Raw genomic sequence first — 17,443 nt, 5'->3', positions numbered from 1 at the left:
AAATTATGGTATTTTTACACAATGAAACACTATTCAGCAATCAAAAACAAGAAAATCATGAAATTTGCAGGCAAATGGTGGGATCTAGAAAAGATCATTCTGAGTGAGGTATCCCAGAAGGAGAAAGACAGATACGGTATATACTCACTCATATAGTCCTATAAGATATGATAAACATAATGAAATCTATACATCTAAAGAAGATAAACAAGAAACAGGACCCGGGGTAAGATGATCAATCTTCACTGAGAAAGACAAATGGGAGGTGCATTTTATGTAGGAGAAAACAAGTAACAGGACAGGAGCCTACCACAGAGGGCCCCTGAAAGACTCTTATCTTGCAGTGTATCAAAGCAGATGCTGAGACTCATAACCAAACCTTCGGCAGAGTGCAGGGAATCATATGAAAGAATGGGGAGTTAGCATGATGGGTAAAGAATAGAAGCTCCACAAGTACCAAATATATCTGGGCACAGGGGTCTTTTCTGAGACTGACACTCCACCAAGGACCATGTATGGATATAACCTAGAACCTTTGCTCAGATGAAGCCTGTGGTAGCTCAGTAACCAATTGTTTCCCATAATAAGGGAAACAGGGACTATTTTTGACAGGAACTCAATGGCAGGCTCTTTGACCTCCCCACCCCCCAAGGGAGGAGCAGTCCTGTTAGGCCACAGAGGAGGACTTTGCAGCCAGTCCTGAAGATACGTAATAAAACAGGGTCAGATGAAAGGAGAGGAAGTCCTCCCCTAACAGTGGATTTAGAAAGGAGCAGGGAGGAGATGAGGGAGGAAGGGAAGGGTTGGGAAGGAGTGAGGGAGTGGGATACAGTTGGGATATAGAGTTAATAAAATGTTACTAATAAGAAAGAAGGAAAGAAAGAAAGAAAGAAAGAAAGAAAGAAAGAAAGAAAGAAAGAAAGATTATCAGGTTTATGTTTTTTTTTAAATCTTTCTGTAAGTATGGAATCTCAATTGTCTTTGTTCAGTCTTAAATTCCCAAGTATTTTTTCATCTGTACAATTATATTTTTTTCCTTTGTAACAATCATAACATAACAATAACTTTACTATTTCCTCCTTTCCAGATTATACTTTATCTTAAGTAGATTTGAATCCAAATTAGCTGTATATAATAGGATTCCAGGATGTAGGCAGTTGTCTAGCTGTCACTGACTATGTGTCCTGCAATTAGCTCTTTCATTTATTTTGTTGGTACCACTGTAGATTGGCTGAACCTGAGCTCTTGCAATCAGGTAATCCAACATGTTTCCCCAGGCTTTGTGGAGTAGTATACATTCATAAACTACACTGTTATGAATGTATACTACTTATGTAATTCAGATGCCTGATATTTTGCAATGGAAGCTGAGGCAAAGTCCAGACATTTTGTTTCATGTCTGCTACTTTATGCTGCACCATATGTATGTGTATGCAACTGTTTCCCCAACAGTTTTTCTTTGGCTCACATAGTTTCTGGTTTCTTCAAACATGACCTCACAGGCAGAATTGCCAAATCAGCGATAAACAGCCTTTTTTTGTGGGAGCTCTTGCATAAAGCAGTAGAAGCCTTTATTCTCTTTCCCAAGTAGGGCAGTAGCTGACAATCAGACACCTTCAAAGAATAGTTCTACCGTGTTCTGGTATTTTACTCCCATTTTATGTGGCTCTGGCCCTTGATAAATGCTTGCTTTTTATTTTCCATAGAAAAGAGGCTCATACTGTGGGCAGGTGAAGGAGTTTCATGATTCGTGACAGAAACCTTGCTTCCACTAAAAATTCAGTCACTCCCAGACTTTATGGCATTTGTTCTTACTTTCTGGCCCCAGGCTCTGTCATTGCTATGTTACATCATCTTGGGGATGAATTGCTCAATCTGTTCTTTTGTGTTATAACTTGCAATACGAGAATGGCTTAATGATGGCTGAAACCAGGGCCTGTGCAATTTCCCAAGTAAATGCTGTTGAAAACAAGGCTTCATCAATTCCACTATGTTTGTTTGTTTGTTTGTTTTGTTTTTTGTTTGTTTGTTTGTTTGTTTTGCAGTGGTGATGACAAGTAAGCCTTGCTTGCTAAATTTTCCACACATCTCTCTACTCAATTTTCCAACTTTCTTTTATTCTGTGCGGTAAGGAATCATTTCTTGAAAAATCTTCCTTACATTCTTCTGAAAAATGTCGTGCTCAGAGGAAAAGATTCTTCTGATTCCAATATCAGTTAATTTGTTAGCTAAAGCTGTTTCTAGAGTGCCTCTGCTCCAGATTAGAACATTTGGCATAGGGCTGCCTGTGTGGTGCTGAGTGGACACTCAGGATATGCACAGTGTAAGCAGAGGAACAGGCTTACAGCCATCGAGAGATGGAGGGTTGTAGTAGCTTTATATTTTTAAAAATTGTATCACTACTTTTTAAATTAACATATGTTTACATCATTTAACCCTTTCCTTTTCCTTCCTCCAGCATTTTCCATATTCCACTTCTACTTCCTTTAAAGCTCTTTTTTCTTATTGTTACTGTTAAATATTCATAAAAATTTAAATATATAAAACCTATTTAGTCTGTTTAGTTGTATGTATATATAAGAATATAAGAAATATTGGTTACAAAATTTCCTTGAAAATTTTGTGAAATTCTGTTATGAATGCATCTGGATTTGGGATTTTTTAGTTTGAAGAATTTTGTTACTGCTTCAATGCCATTGTTATGGCTCTGTTTAGGTAGATGATCTCTTCATGGTTTAATTTTGGTGGTTTGGATAAATCTAGAAATTCATCAATTATTTTTTAAGTCAATAAAGTACAGGATTTTTTATATTGAAAGGAGAGCACTTTATTTTAAATGCATACATTATTTTTACCTGGAATAATATTCAAATCATGATTCTGCTATTTTTAGTCCCAGGAATTTTATAATTTTTAAAAATAGACAATGGTAAGAAATATCCTAAATTTCTTTAATAATTACAGTTTATTCACTTTGTATCCCAGCCACTCCTGATGAGACCTGATAGATTAGGATCAGAGGGAAGGGGAGGAGGACCTCCCTTATCAGTGGACTGGGAGAGGGACACAGTTGAGCAAGAAGGAGGATGGGATTGGGAGGGGAGGAGAGAAGTACAGGGGGGATTCAAAGTGAATAAACTGTAATTAAAAGAAGTACAGGATTTTAAAGCATTCTCTTATAATGTTCTAAGTTACTTTAGTGTCTGTTGTGATGTTTTCATGTTCATTTCTGATACTATTAATGTATTAATTTGGCTTATTTCTTGTTTTTCTCTTTTAGTTAGTTGGGACAATTTTCTGTGGATATAGTTTATCTTAAAAAGAATCCCAGCTCTTAAATCCATGGATTATTCACATTTCTTTACTTATATTTTGATTTTATTATTTATTGCCATCTTCTGTGTTTGAATTTGGGTTCTCTTGCTTAATTCTTTAGCTACATGTTTAATTCATTTATTTGTGCTTTTTGTGAACTAGTATCAAAGGAGCCAGGCCACAAAGGAAGATGATGCAGCCAGCCCAGATGAGGCCTGACAGGCTAGGGTCAGATAGAAGGGGAGGAGGTCTTCCACAATCAAGGCACTAAGGAAAAGGAGAGAAGAACGAGGGTGGGCCGGACTGGGAAGAGACAGGGGAGGGGGGGCTACAGCAGGGAAAAAATGTGAATAAATTGTAATGAATAAAAAAAAAATCAATGTAAAAATTTCGTCACAGTATTGCTTTTAAAAGGCCTCAGAGGTATGGCCTATTATGGTATGGTACTTTTTTGTTGTTGTTGTTGTTCTTGTAGTTGTTTAATTTTTTATTAAATTTAAATTTTTTATATTAATTACAGTTTATTTACTTTGCATCCCAGCTGTAGCCCTCTCCCTCATTCCCTCCAAATCCCACCTTCCCTCCCTCATCTCCTCCCTACCCCTCTCAAAGTCCACTAATAGGGTAGGTGCTCCTCCCCTTCCATCTGAACCTAGCTTATCAGGTCTCATAAAGATTGGCTACAATGTCCTCCTCTGTGGCCTAGTAAAGTTTCTCCTCCCTTAGGGGGCGGGAATGTCAAAGAGCCATCCTCTGAGTTCATGTCAGAGACAATTCCTGATCCCCTTACTAGGGTACCTACTTGGATACTGAGCTGCCATTGGCATTGTCTAAGCAGGGGTTCTAGGTTATATCCATGCATGGTCCTTGATTGCAGAATCAGTCTCACAAAAGACAACTATACCCAGATATATTTGGTCCTTGTGGAGCTCCTGTCCTCTCCAGGTTTTACTAACTCCTCTTTCTTTCATATGATTTCCTGCACCCTGCTGAAGGTCTGGTTATGAGTCTCAGTATCTGCTTTGATACACTGATGGGTAGAGTTTTTCAGAGGCCCTCTATGGCAGGCTCCTTTCCTGTCTCTTGTTTTCTCCTACTTCACATATTCTTCCCATTTGTCGTTTTAAGTGAGAATTGATAATCTTACCCAAGGTCCTCATTCTTGTTTAGCCTCTTTAGGTGTACAGATTTTAGTATGCTTATCCTATCTTATAGGTCTAGAATATGCTTATAAGTGATTATATTCCATGTGTGTATTTCTGCTTCTGGGATACCTCACTCAGGATTCCATTGTGTAAATGTACCACAATTTCTGTATCCATTCCTCTTTTGAGGGACATCTGGGCTGTTTCCAGATTCTGGTATTACAAATAAAGCTGCTACAAACATGGTAGAGCAAATGTCCTTTTTGTGTACTTGAGCATCTTTTGGATATATGCCTAGGAGTGGTATGGCTAGTCTTGAGGAAGCACTATTCTTAAGTGTCTGAGAAAGTGCCAGACTGATTTCCAAAGTGGTTGTACAAGTTTACATTCCCACCAGCAGTGGAGGAAGGTTCCCCTTTCTCCACAACCTCTCCAGCCAGTGTTGTCACTTGAGTTTTTGATCTTAGCCATTCTGATGGGTATAAGGTGAAATCTCAGGGTCTTTTTTATTTACATCTCCCTGATGGGTAAGGATGTTGAGCATCTCTTTAGGTGTTTCTCTGCCATTCTATCTTTTACAGAGGATTCTCTGTTTAGCTCAGTACACATCTTTTTCATTGGATTATCTGATTTGTTTCTTTTTATTTTCTTTAGTTATTTATATATTCCGGATATTAGCCCTCTGTCAGAAATAGGGTTGGTGAAGAACCTTTCCCATTCTGTAAGTTATCGTTTTGTTCTGACAACAGTGTCTTTTGCTTTACAGACACTTTTCAATTTCATGAGGTCCCATTTATTGATTGTTGATCTTATAGCCTGGGCTGTTGGTGTTCTATTCAGGAAGTTGTCTCCAGTACCAATGACTTCTCGGCTCTTCTCCAATTTTTTTTTCTAACCACTTTAGTGTGTCTGGTTTTATGTTGAGGTCTTTGATCCACTAGGACGTTACTTTTGTGCAGGGTGATAAATATGGATCTATTTTGATTTTTCTGTGTGTAGACATCTATTTGGACCAGCACCATTTGTTGTAGATGCTGTCTTTTTTCCATTGAATGGTTTTGACTTGTTTCTCAGAAATCAAGTATCCATAGGTGTGGGTTTATTTCTGGGGCTTCTCTTCTATTCCATTGATCCACCATTCAGTTTCTATGCCAACACCATGCAGTTTTTATTACTATTGCTATGTAGTACAGCTTGGGGTCAGGCATGGTGATACCTCTAGACTATCTGTTGCTGTCCAGGATCGTTTTGGAAATTCTAAGTTTTATGTTTTTCCATATGAAGTTGAGAATTTTTCTTTCAATGTCTGTAAAGAATTGTGTTGGTATTTTAATGGGAATTGCATTGAATCTGTAGATTGTTTTTGGCAGAATGGCCATTTTCACTATATTAATCCTACCAATCCATGAGAATGGAAGATCTTTCCATTTTCTCATATCTTCTTCAATTTTCTTGTTCAGAGACAAAGTTTTTTTTTTTTTTCAAACAGGTCTTTCCCTTGATTGGTTAGAGTTATACCAAGGTACTTTATGTTATTAGTGGCTATTGTGAAGGCTGTTGCTTCCCTGATTTCTTTCTCGGCCCTTTTGTCTTGGATATACAGGAGGGCTCCTGATTCTTTTGAGTTAATTCTGTGTCCAGCCATGATGAAGGTGTTTATCAGATGAATGAGTTCTCTGGTTGAATTTTTGGGGTCACACTTGTATACTACCATATCATTTGCAAATATTGATATTTTCACTTCTTACTTTCTGATTTGTATCCCCTTGATCTCCTTTACTTGTCTTATTGCTCTAGCTAGGACTTCAAGTACAATATTGAAGAGATATGGAGAGAGTGGGCAGCCTTGCCGTGTCCCTAATTTTATTGGGATTGATTTACATTTCTCTCTATTGAGTTTGATGTTGGCTATAGGCTTGCTGCATATTGCCTTTACTATATTTCGGTATGTACCTTGTATCTCTGATCTTTCTAAGACTTTAAAACAGGATGGGTGTTGTATTTTGTTAAATGCTTTCTTGGCATCTAATTACATGATCCTGTGGTTTTTCTCCTTTAGTTTGTTCATACGGTGGATTACGTTGGTTGATTTCCACATATTAAACCACCCCTGCATGGCTGTGATGAAGCCTACTTGGTCATGGTAGATGATATCTTTTATGTGTTCTTGGATTCAGTTTGCAATTAGTTTATTGAGTCAGTTTACATTAATTTTTATAAGAGAGATAGTTCTGAAGTTCTCTTTTTTTGTCTGGTCTTTGTGTAGTTTAGGTATCAAGGTGACTGTGGTTTCATAGAGTTTGGTAATGTTCTTTCTATTTTTTTGGAATAGTTTGAAGAGAATTGGAGTTAGCTCTTCTCTGAAGGTCTGGTAGAATTCTGCGCTGAAACCATCTGGCTCTGGGCTTTTTTTGGAAGGGAGACTTTTGATGACTGCTTCTATTTCCTTGGGGAATATAGGACTATTCAACCTTTCTACCTGATCTTAATTTAATTTTGGTAATTGAAATCTATCAAGAAAATTGTCCATTTCATTTAGATTTTTAAATTTTGTGGCACATAAGCTTTTGTAGTAAGCCCTAATTATTGGTTGGAATTCCTCAGTGTCTGTTGTTATGTCCCCCTTTTTGTTTTTGATTTTGCTGATTTGGACAGTTTCTCTCTGCCTTTTAGTTAGTTTGGCTAAGGGTTTGTCTATCTTGTTGATTTTCTCCAAGCACCAGCTCTTGGTTTCATTGATTCTTTGAATTGTTTTAGTCGTTTCTAATTGATTGATTTCTGTCCTGAGTTTGAATATTTCCAGCCATCTACTCCTCTTAGGTTTATCTGCATTTTTTTCCCCTAGGGCTTTCAGGTGAGTTATTAAATTCTTGTTTGTGATGTTCCAAATTTCTTCTTGAAGGCGCTTAGTGCTATGAACTTCCTTCTTACACTGCTTTCATTGTGTCCCATAAGTTTGGATATGTTGTGCCTTTATTTTCATTGAATTCTAGGAAGTCTTTAATTTCTTTCTTTATTTCTTCCCTTACCCCTCTGTCATTGAGTAGCGAGTTGCTCAGTTTCCATGCATGTGTAGGCTTTTTGCTATTTTTGTTGTTATTGATGTCCAACTTTAGACCATTGTTGTTAGATAGGATAGAAGGGATTCTGAACAATCTTCTTGTATGTGTTGAACCATGCTTTGTGACCAATTATATGGTCTATTTTGGAGAAGGTTCCATGTGGTACTGAAAAGAAGGTATACTCTTTTGAATTTGGATGAAAAGTTCTATATAAATATATTAGGCCCATTTGATTTTGGGCCTCTCTTAGTGCCCTTATTTCCCTATTTAAATTCTGTCTCAATGATCGGTCCCTTGGGAGAGTGGAATGTTGATGTCTCCCACTATTAAGGTGTTGGGATCGATGCGTGATTTCAGCTTTAATAATGTTTCATTTACAAATATAGGTGGTCTTGTATTTGGGGCATAGATGTTCAAAATTGTGCTGTCCTCCTGATGGATTTTTTCTTTTGTTGAGAATGAAGTGCCCTTCCTCGTCGTTTTAGATTAAGTTTGGTTGAAAATCTATTTTATTAGATATCAGGATAGCTAGCCCAGCTTATTTTCTGGGTCTGTTTGTTTGAAAAACCTTTTTCCAGCCCTTCTACTCTGAGGTAGTGTTTACCTTTGTTGCAGAGATGTGTTTCTTGAATGCATCAGAATATTGGATCCTGTTTCTACAACCATTCTGTTAGTCTGTCTTTTTATTGGAGAGTTGTGTCCAATGAATGTTAATTTCTTTTATTGTGAAGTTGGTGGTCTTATTGTGATTCATTGCTTGTTTTCTTTTAATTTTTGTTGGGAAATTATCTGTATCCTATGTTTTCTTGGCTATAGTTGTTTTTGTTGGATTGGAGTTTTCCTTTTATTACCTTCTGTAGGGCTGGTTTGCTGTGTAGAAATCATTTAAATTTAGTTTTGTCATGGTATATTTTGTTTTCTCCGTCTATGTTGATCCAAAGCTTTGCTTGCTATAGTAGCCTGGGTTGGCATCTGTGACCCCTTAAAGTCTGCATGATATCTTCCCAGGCCTTTCTGGCTTTCATAGTTTTTGGTGTGATTTTGATAGGTCTACATTTATATGTTACTTGGCATTGTTTACCTTGCTGCTTTTAATATTTTTTTTTCCTTTTTTCTGTATATTTAATGTTTTGACTATGATGTGAGGTAAGGAGTTTTTTTTCTGGTCTTGTCTATTTGGGGTTCTGTAGGGCTCTTGTATGTTTATGGACATCTGCTTATTTAATTTGGGAACATTTTCTTTGTGATTTTCTTGAAAATATTTACTGTACCTTGGAGCCTGGAATCTTCTTTTTTATAAATTCCTATTATTCTTAGGGTTCACCTTTTCATGGCATCCTTCATTTCTTGGATGTTTTGTATTTGGGATTTTTCCGATTTTAGTTTTTCTTTGAATGACGTATCAATTTCTGCAAGTGTATCTTCTGCACCAGAGATTCTCTCTTCCATCGCTTGTATTTTATTAGTGATGCTTACCTTTGTGGTTCCTGATCTTTTCTCCAAGTTCTCCAGCTCCAGGGTTTTCTCTGTTTGGTTTTCTTTATTGATTCTAATTCTGTTTCCATGTCTTGCACCATTTCCTTCATCTTTCTGAATGCGGATTCCTGTCTCTTTAAGATGGTCTCTATTTTTTTTTTCTGTGTTTCCTGCCTATATGCCACTAATTGTGCCTCTACTTCTGCTTCTCTTTGTTTGTCTATATTTGCCTGTGTTTCTTTGAGAGCTTTGTTCATTTCCTCTTTATTTGCCTCTGCTTTTGTGGCTAACTCTTTGAGAGATATTTTTGTTTCCACTTTATCTGCCTCTATTTGTGTGGTTATTTCTCTGAGGTATTTGTTTGTTTTCTCTTTATGTGTCTCTATTAACTAGATAAGCATAGCTTTAAAGTTTTTTTCCTGTGTTTCCGATGAATTGGAGTATCCATTGTTTTGGGGTTTGCTGGTGAAGCCATGATATCCTGATTTTTGTTGAATGTGTTCTACTGCCTACCTCTAGCCATTTGCTTATCTGTAACCTTCACTGTGTGTTCCAGGATTCCGCAGTTCAGACTGGTACCATCTTTCTCTGGTGTCTGGAGAATTTTCAGGAAGATAAGAGAGGTCCAGTGGTTTCTGTGTGTGCATTGGTGTTTTAGCTGTACCTGAGGAAGGAAGGTCCATGGGCACAGAAGGACAAATGTGGACGAGCGTGTGCATGTGCGAAAGTGTGCCCTGAAGGCAGGCTGCTAGACAATGTAGAAGCCTGGAGTATGAGGCAAGACTGCCTTGAAGGCACTGAAGGGGTTGTAGGCACTGAAGGTGTTCACATGTGCTGGTGGTGATCAAGGATGCAATTAGCTCATGCAAATTCCCTGAGTACTTCAGTGGCCTACAAGCTACTGGTATTCGCCTCTGGCTGAGCTCCAGGAGTTGTTTGCCTGAACTCCACTGGTAGACTTGCAGAGCAGGGGCTTCATTATTGAGAACACTGTCTCAAGAATCCCTCTGTTTCCACAGAGTGAGTGTGAGGGTAGGAGGGGTCTTATGTCTGGCTATCTTAGATGGACCCTGGATCTGGGGCTCTGCAAGCTCTTGAAGACACACTCAATTTCTAGCAGGTCAAATGGGAAAGCACAAGGGTTCCTTCCCCCTTTTCTCTACTCTCAGGTTTGGTCCTGCTGGGGCAAATGCAGTTTATGAGCTACATCAGCTCAGTGGTGCTCAGCCACCGAACTTGGGAGTCCAGCTGCAGCCACGGCACTGGGAGGCAGGTCCAGGTGCCTGCTGGGAAGTCTTGGGGAGCCACAATAGTGGTCTATGGACCTAGGTGGCCCAGCGGTCCTCATGTACTTGTGTGGTTTGGAGGGTCTGGGGGACTTCAGTGGCTGTCAGCCACTGAGAGATTGGGCGTCCCTTACAGTCACTGGCTGGGAGGCCCTGCAGATTCCATACAGTAGCTCACAGAGCCAGGACCCGGAAGGATGGTATGGTGTGTCTGGGACTCGGAAGGCGGGTACTGCTGGCATCCAGGGCTGAGGAAATAGGAGCTCCGCCTTTCCTGTCTCAGTCCCTAGGCAGTGAGTTCTGTACTAAGAGTCCTTGGCACTGTGGGCTGGCTCTGCTGAGGAGAAGGGAGGCCCGAATAATGGAAGTGCAAGGGGTTCGAATGTTTGCCACTCTTCCTCCCCAGAGAAGTCTGAGGGTGACCTGAATCTAAATGGTCTCAGCTCATGTTATGTCCCCTCTTGTTCAGGAAACCTCAGTGTAGATTTTCTGGCTTCAGCTGCCTCTCCGCTCACCAATTTCAGAGTTTCAGATCCTCTGCCTCTCCGATATGGTGCGCATTGGTCGCAGCCATCTTGGATCCCCCTGTGCTGTTTTTTTAATTGTTGATTCCTTTTAAGCTTTTCCTTTGTTTGTTCTTTGACCCATTCATCATTCATTAATATGAGATGTTTAATCATATCCATTAGTTTCTGTACAAAGTAAGGGTTTGTCTTTTGTCAAATTTAAATTTATACATTGTGGTCATTCAGGATGCATAGAGTTCTTTAATAATTTCTGAATTTGTTAAGATGTGTTTTGTGTCCCGGAACATGGTCGACTTTAGAGAAGTTTCCATGAACTACTGAGTTGTCTGTATATTCTTTGCATGTTTGAGTGGAATACTCTGTAGATATGTGCTAGGTCCACTTGTAGTATGACATTTAATTCTGATGTTTCTATGGTTATTATTATTTGGTTGGAAAGATAGGTCTATTAGAATAAGAAAGTAGTTGAAATCACCTTCTACTATTAAGTTAGCGTTAATCTGTGTCTTTGAATTTAGTTGTATGTTTTTTATGAAACTGGGTTCACAGAATTTGGTGCATATAGGGTTAAAATTGTACTTTCTTCTTGGTGAGCTGTTATCCTGAATAAAAAGAAGTACTATCCTTCATCTCTTCTTATTAGTTTCAGTTGAAGTCTATTTTGACATACATTAGTATGTCAATGTCTCCTTTTTTCTTAGTCCCATTTGCTTGGAATGTTTTTGTTTTCATCATTTTACTTTACAGTAATACCTATCTTTAAAGCTGAGTTTCTTGCAGGCAACAAAAAATACTGGATGTAATTAATTAATTACAATGTATTCACTTTGTTTCCCCACTGTAGGCCCCACATCTCCTCCTAGTCCCACCCACCATCCCTCTTCTCCCCCTATGCCCTTTCCCTAGTTCCCTGAAAGAGGAGGATCTCCTCCCTTTCTATATGACCCTAGCCTATCAGGTCTCATTCAGGTAGGCCGTATCATCTTCCTCTGTGGCCTGGCGAGGCTGCAACACCCGGGGGAAGTGATCAAAAGTCAGCCACTGAGTTCATGTAAGAGACAGTCCATGCTCACCTTACTAAGGATCCCACTTGGAAACTGAGCTATCTATGGGCTTTCTCTGAGCAGGGGTCTAGGTCTGGGTGGTCTGGATGGAGTCTCATTTACTGCAGGACCCTCTGGGCCCAGGTTTTGTGGTTCTGCTGGTCTCCTTGTAGAGTTGCTGTTCCATCTAGGTCTTTTTATCTCCCACTTCTTCCATTATTTTCCTGCACTCTACCCAAAGTTTGGCCTTGAGTCAATATCTCCTTCAAGATAAACTGCTGGGTAGAGTCTTTCAGAGGTCCCCTGTGGAGACTTCTATCCTGTTCCTTGCTTCTCCTACTGCCAAGTTCTATCTTGTTTCCCCTTTTGAGTGATGTTTCAGCCTCATTCCTAGGGTCTTCCTTCTGGTTTAGCTTCTTTAGGATTATAGATTTTAGTATGTTTATCTAATGTTATAAGGCTAATATCCACTTATACATGAGTATATACCATATGTATCTTTCTGCTTCTAGGATACCTCACTAAGTGTGCTCTTTTCTCGTTCCCACCATTTCCTGCATATTTCATTTATTTCTTTGTTTTTAATTGTTGAGTAGTATTCCATTGTGAAAAATGTACCACACCTTCTGTATCCATTCCTTAGTTGAGTGACATCTAGGTTGTTTCCAGATTCTGGCTATTACAAACAAAGCTGATATAAACATACTAGAGCCAATGTCATTACTGAATGGTCAGCCATTTTTTTTTTTTGGGTATATGTCCAAGAGTGGTATAGCTGGATATTGAGGTAACACTATTACTAATTTTTTGAGAAAGGGCCAGATTGATTTTCAAAATGGTTGTACAAGGATACATTCTCACTAGCAATAGAGGAAGGTCCCCTTTTCTTCACAATCTGTCCAGCATGTGTCATCCTTTGAGTTTTTGATCTTAGCCATTCTGATGGGTATGAGGTAGAATCTCAGGGTCATTTTAATTTGCATTTCCCAGATGACTAAGGACATTTCTTGAACATTTCTTTAAGTGTTTTACTGCCATTCCATATTTCTCTGTTGAGATTCTCTATATCTGCACCCCATTTTTAATTGGATTACCTCATTTTTTGGTGTTTAATTTCTTCAGTATATCTGCATATTAGCGCTCTTTCAGACATTGGGTTGATGAAGATTCTTTCCCAATGAGTAGGCTCTCATTTTGTTCTGATGACAGTGTCCTTTGCTTTACAGAAGCCTTTCAGTTTCATGAGGTTCCATTTGTTGATTGTTGATCTTAGAGCCTGTGCTCTTGTTTATCTGTTCAGGAAGTTGTCTCCTGTGCTAATGAGGTCAAGGCATTACCCCACTTTTTCTACTAACTGATTTAGTTTGTCTAGTTTTATGTTGAGGTCTTTGATCCACTTGGGTGTTAGTTTTGTGTGTGGTGATAAACATGGATCTATATGCATTTTTCTACATGTAGACATCCAGCTAGACCAGCACCATTTGGTGAAGATGCCATCTTTTTTCCATTGTATAGTTTTGGCTTCTTTGTCAAAATTTAAGTTTCTTCAAGTGTGTGGGTTTATTTATGGGTCTAGGCCTCTATTCCATTGATCCACCTGCCAGTTTCTATGCCAGTACCATGCCTTTTTTATTACTGTTTCTCTATAGTTCAGCTTGAGATCTGGGATGGAGATACCTCCAGATGATCTTTTATTGTAGAGGATTTTTTTTTCTTTTTGCTGTTCTGTTTTTTTTTTTTTTTTCCTTCATATGAAATTGAGAATTGTTCTTTCAAGGTCTGTAAAAAAATGTGTTGGTACTTTGATGAAACTTGCATGGAATCTGTAGATTGCTATTGGTAGGATAGGCATTTTTAGTTTGTTATTCCTACCAAGCCATGAGCATGGGAGATACTTCCATCATTTGATATGTTCTTCAATTTCTTTCTTCAGAGGCTTGAGGTTCTTTTCATATGGGTCTTTCACTTGCTTGGTTAGAGTCATACCAATATATTTTATGTTCTTTTTGGCTATTGTGAAGGTTGTTTTTTCCCTATTTTCTTTTTCATTTGTCTTTTATATACAGGAGGACTTCAGGTTTTTTTTTTTAAGTTAATTTTGTATCCAGTCACTTTGCTGAAGGTGTTTTAGGTGTTTTTCAGCTGAAGAAGTTCTCTGGTAGAATTTTGGGGTCACTCATGTATATGATCGTATCATCTGTGAATAGTAGTACTTTGACTTCTTTCCGATTTCTAGCCCCTTCATCTTCTTTTGTTGTCCTATTGCTCTAGCTAGGACTTCAAAACTATGTTGAAGACAGAAGTGGAGGGTGGTTAAGGGTTTGTCTATGTTGCCGATTTTCTCAACGAACCAGCTCTTTGCTTTTTTGATTCTTTGAATTGTTCTCTTTGTTTCTAATGTACTGTTTTTAGCCCTGAGTTTGATTATTTCCAGCTTTCTACTCTTTTTGGATGTATCTGCTTCTTTTTTTTTTTTCTAGTGCTTTCAGGTGAGCCATTAAATTACTTGTATGAGATGCCTCGAATTTCTCTCTGAAGGCACTTAGTGCTGTGAACTTTTCTTTCAGCACTGCTTCCATTGTGTCCCATAAGTTAAAGTAAGTTGTACCTTCATTTTCATGGAATTCTAGGAAGTCTTTAATTTCTTTTATATTTTCTCCCTGATCCAGTTGTCATTGAGTAGAGAGTTGTTCAGTGTCCATGTGTGTAGGCTTTATGCTATTTCTGTTGTTGTTGAGATCCATCTGTAGTCCACAGTGGTCAGATAGGATACAAGGGATTATTTCAATCTTCTCATATCTATTGAGGTTTGCTTTGTTCTCAACTATATGGTCAATTTTGGAGAAGGTTCAATGAGGTGCTGAGAAGAAGGTATACTCTTTTGTGTTTGGATGAAAAGTTTTATAGACATCTATTATGTGCATTTGATTTGAGACCTCTGTAAGTGTGGTTAATCTTTGTTTAGCTTCTGTCTCAATGATCTGTCTCATGGTGAAAGTAAGGTGTTGAAGGCTCTCATTGTTAAGGCGTTGAGAATAATGCATGTTTTAAGCTTTAATAATGTTTCTTTGACAAATTCAGGAGTTTTTGTGTTAGCTGCATAGATATTCATGATTGTGATGTCCTCCTGGTGGATTTTTTCTTTGATGAGAATGAAATGTCCCTCTCCTTCTCTTTTGATTAATTTGGTTGAAGGTCTATTTTGATAGATATTAGGATGGCTACTCCAACTTGCTTTTGTTTCTGTTTGCTGGCAAAACCTTTTTCTAGTCCCTTAATTTGAGGTAGTATCTATCTTTGTTGTAGTGTTGTGTTTCTCTCTCTCTCTCTCTCTCTCTCTCTCTCTCTCTCTTAATTTTAACTTTTATTAATTACAGTTTATTCACTTTGTATCCCCCTGGTAGCTCCTTCCTCCCCTCCCATTCCCACCCTTTCTCCCTTTTCTTCATCCATGCCCCTCTCCCAAGTCCACTGTAGGGGAGGACTTCCTCTCCTTCCTTCTGATCCTAGTCTACCAGGTCTCATCAGGAGCGGTTGCATTGTCTTCCTCTGTGGTGTGGTAAGGCTGCTCCCTGCTCAGAGGGAGGTGATCAAAGAGCAGGCTAATAAGTTCATGTCAGAGACAGGCCCAGTTCCCATTATGAAGTACCCATTATGGAACCCACTTGGACACAGAGATGCCATGTTCTACATCTGTGCAGGAGTTGTAGGTTATCTCCATCAGCAGAATGTTTTATCCTGTTTCTGCATTCAATCAGTTAGTCTGTGTCTTTTTATTGGAGAGCTGATAACAGTGGGGTAAATATATGTTAGTGACCAATGAGTATTATTTCCTTTTATTGCCGAGTTAGAGGTGATTGTGAGTCTCTGTGCTTGCATTCCTTTTCTTTTCTGATGTGAAGGTGTCTTTATCCTTTGTTTTCTTGGGTATAGTTTATCTCCTTGGGTTGAAGCTACTATATTATATATGGCTGGATTGTTTAAATTTAGTTATGTCATGGAATATTTTGTTTTCTACATCTATGTTGACTGGAGGTTTTGACTGATATAGTAGCCTAGGTTGGCATCTGTCATCTCTTAAGCATATGCCCAGGCTCTTCTGGCTTTCAGTCTCTGTTGGGAATTCTGGTGTGATTGATTTTTTTTGTTTTGTTTTGTTTTTTTTTTTTTTTTTTGGTCTTAGAAGATTTATTTAAGTAGAAATGAAAATAAAACTAAATAAAGGGAAATATATATCATGCTAATTGATTACACTGATAAGTTTAATGTTTTAAAGAAAGCATATTACCATTTAGTTTTTATTTTCCTATGACAGTGGCCTTGAAAGCTATAAGTTGTCCTCTGATAACCACTTTAGCTATATTACATAAGGTTTTAAATTTGTTTTCTATTTTCTTAATTGTTTGCTTACTTTTTAATTAAAATTTTATTTTAATATATTAATTGCAGTTTATTCATTTTGTATTCTAGCTATAACCTCCTTCCTCATTCCCTCCCCATCCCACCTTCCCTCCCTCATCTCCTCCCATGCCCCTCTCCAAGTCCACTGATAGGGGAGGTCCTTCTCCCTTTTCATCTGACCCTACCTTGTCAGGTCTCATCAGGAGTGGCTGCATTGTCTTCCTCTGTGGCCTGGTAAGGCTGCACCCCCATTAGGGAAAGGTGATCAGAGAGACAGCCACTGAGTTCATGTCAGAGACAGTCCCTGTTCCACTTAATAGAGAGCCCACTTGGATACTGACCTGCATGGGCTATATCTGAGCAGGGGTTCTAGGTAGTATCCATGAATGGTCCTTGGTTGGAGTATAAGTCTCAGAAAAGGCCCCTGTGCCCATATTTTTTTGTTCTGTTGCTCTCCTTGTGGATCTGGAAAGAAGGCCTGGGGAGGACAGGAGCTCCACAAGGAGAGCAACAGAACCAAAAAAAAATCTGGTATGATTCTGATAGGTCTGCTTTATATGTTAATTGTTCTTTTTTCCTTGCTGCTTTAATATTTTTTTTCTGTAGATTTAGTGTTTTGATTATTATGTGGTGGGAGTAGTTCCTTTTCTATTCTAGTATATTTGGTGTTCTCTAGGCCTTTTGTATGTTTCTAGGTTTGGAGCCTGGAATCTTATTTTTCTTCTATTCCTATTATTCTTAGGTTTCGTCTTTTCACTGTGTCTCTGATGTTCTGTGTTTGAAAATGTTCTGACTTTATTTTTTCTTTGAGATATGTATCAATTTCTGCATCTGTATCTTTGGAGTCTGAGATTCTCTCTTCCAGCTCTTGTATTCTGTTGGTGATGCTTCGCTTTGTGGTTCTTGATCTCTTATCTAAGTTTTCCATCTCCATGGTTTTCTCTGTGTTTTCTTTATTGATTCTAATTCTCTTTTTATATCTTGCACAATTTCCTTCATCTGTTTGAATGTGGATTCCTGTCTTTCCTTGATGGCCTCTATTTTTTTGTTCATTTCCTCTTTTTGTGCCTGAATAACTGCATAAACATAGATTTAACATCACATTCCTGTGTTTCAGCTGCAATAGTATATCGATTGATGTTTGGAAATTATGGTTATGCCATGATGTCCTGTTTTTTGTTCCCTGTA

At 38.4% G+C, this 17,443-nt stretch overlaps 1 pseudogene; it reads right to left on the bottom strand.

Annotated features, from left to right (window-relative positions):
- Positions 1-1,161: 1,161 nt before the first annotated feature.
- Positions 1,162-2,277, bottom strand: LOC110544302 (long-chain specific acyl-CoA dehydrogenase, mitochondrial-like; annotated as a pseudogene).
- Positions 2,278-17,443: the final 15,166 nt, after the last annotated feature.

This window comes from Meriones unguiculatus, chromosome X, assembly GCF_030254825.1.
Source record: "Meriones unguiculatus strain TT.TT164.6M chromosome X, Bangor_MerUng_6.1, whole genome shotgun sequence".
In the NCBI taxonomy this organism is placed as follows: domain Eukaryota; kingdom Metazoa; phylum Chordata; class Mammalia; order Rodentia; family Muridae; genus Meriones; species Meriones unguiculatus.
Note: the sequence above shows the minus strand (reverse complement) of the source record. Positions and strands in the feature narration are given on the sequence as shown.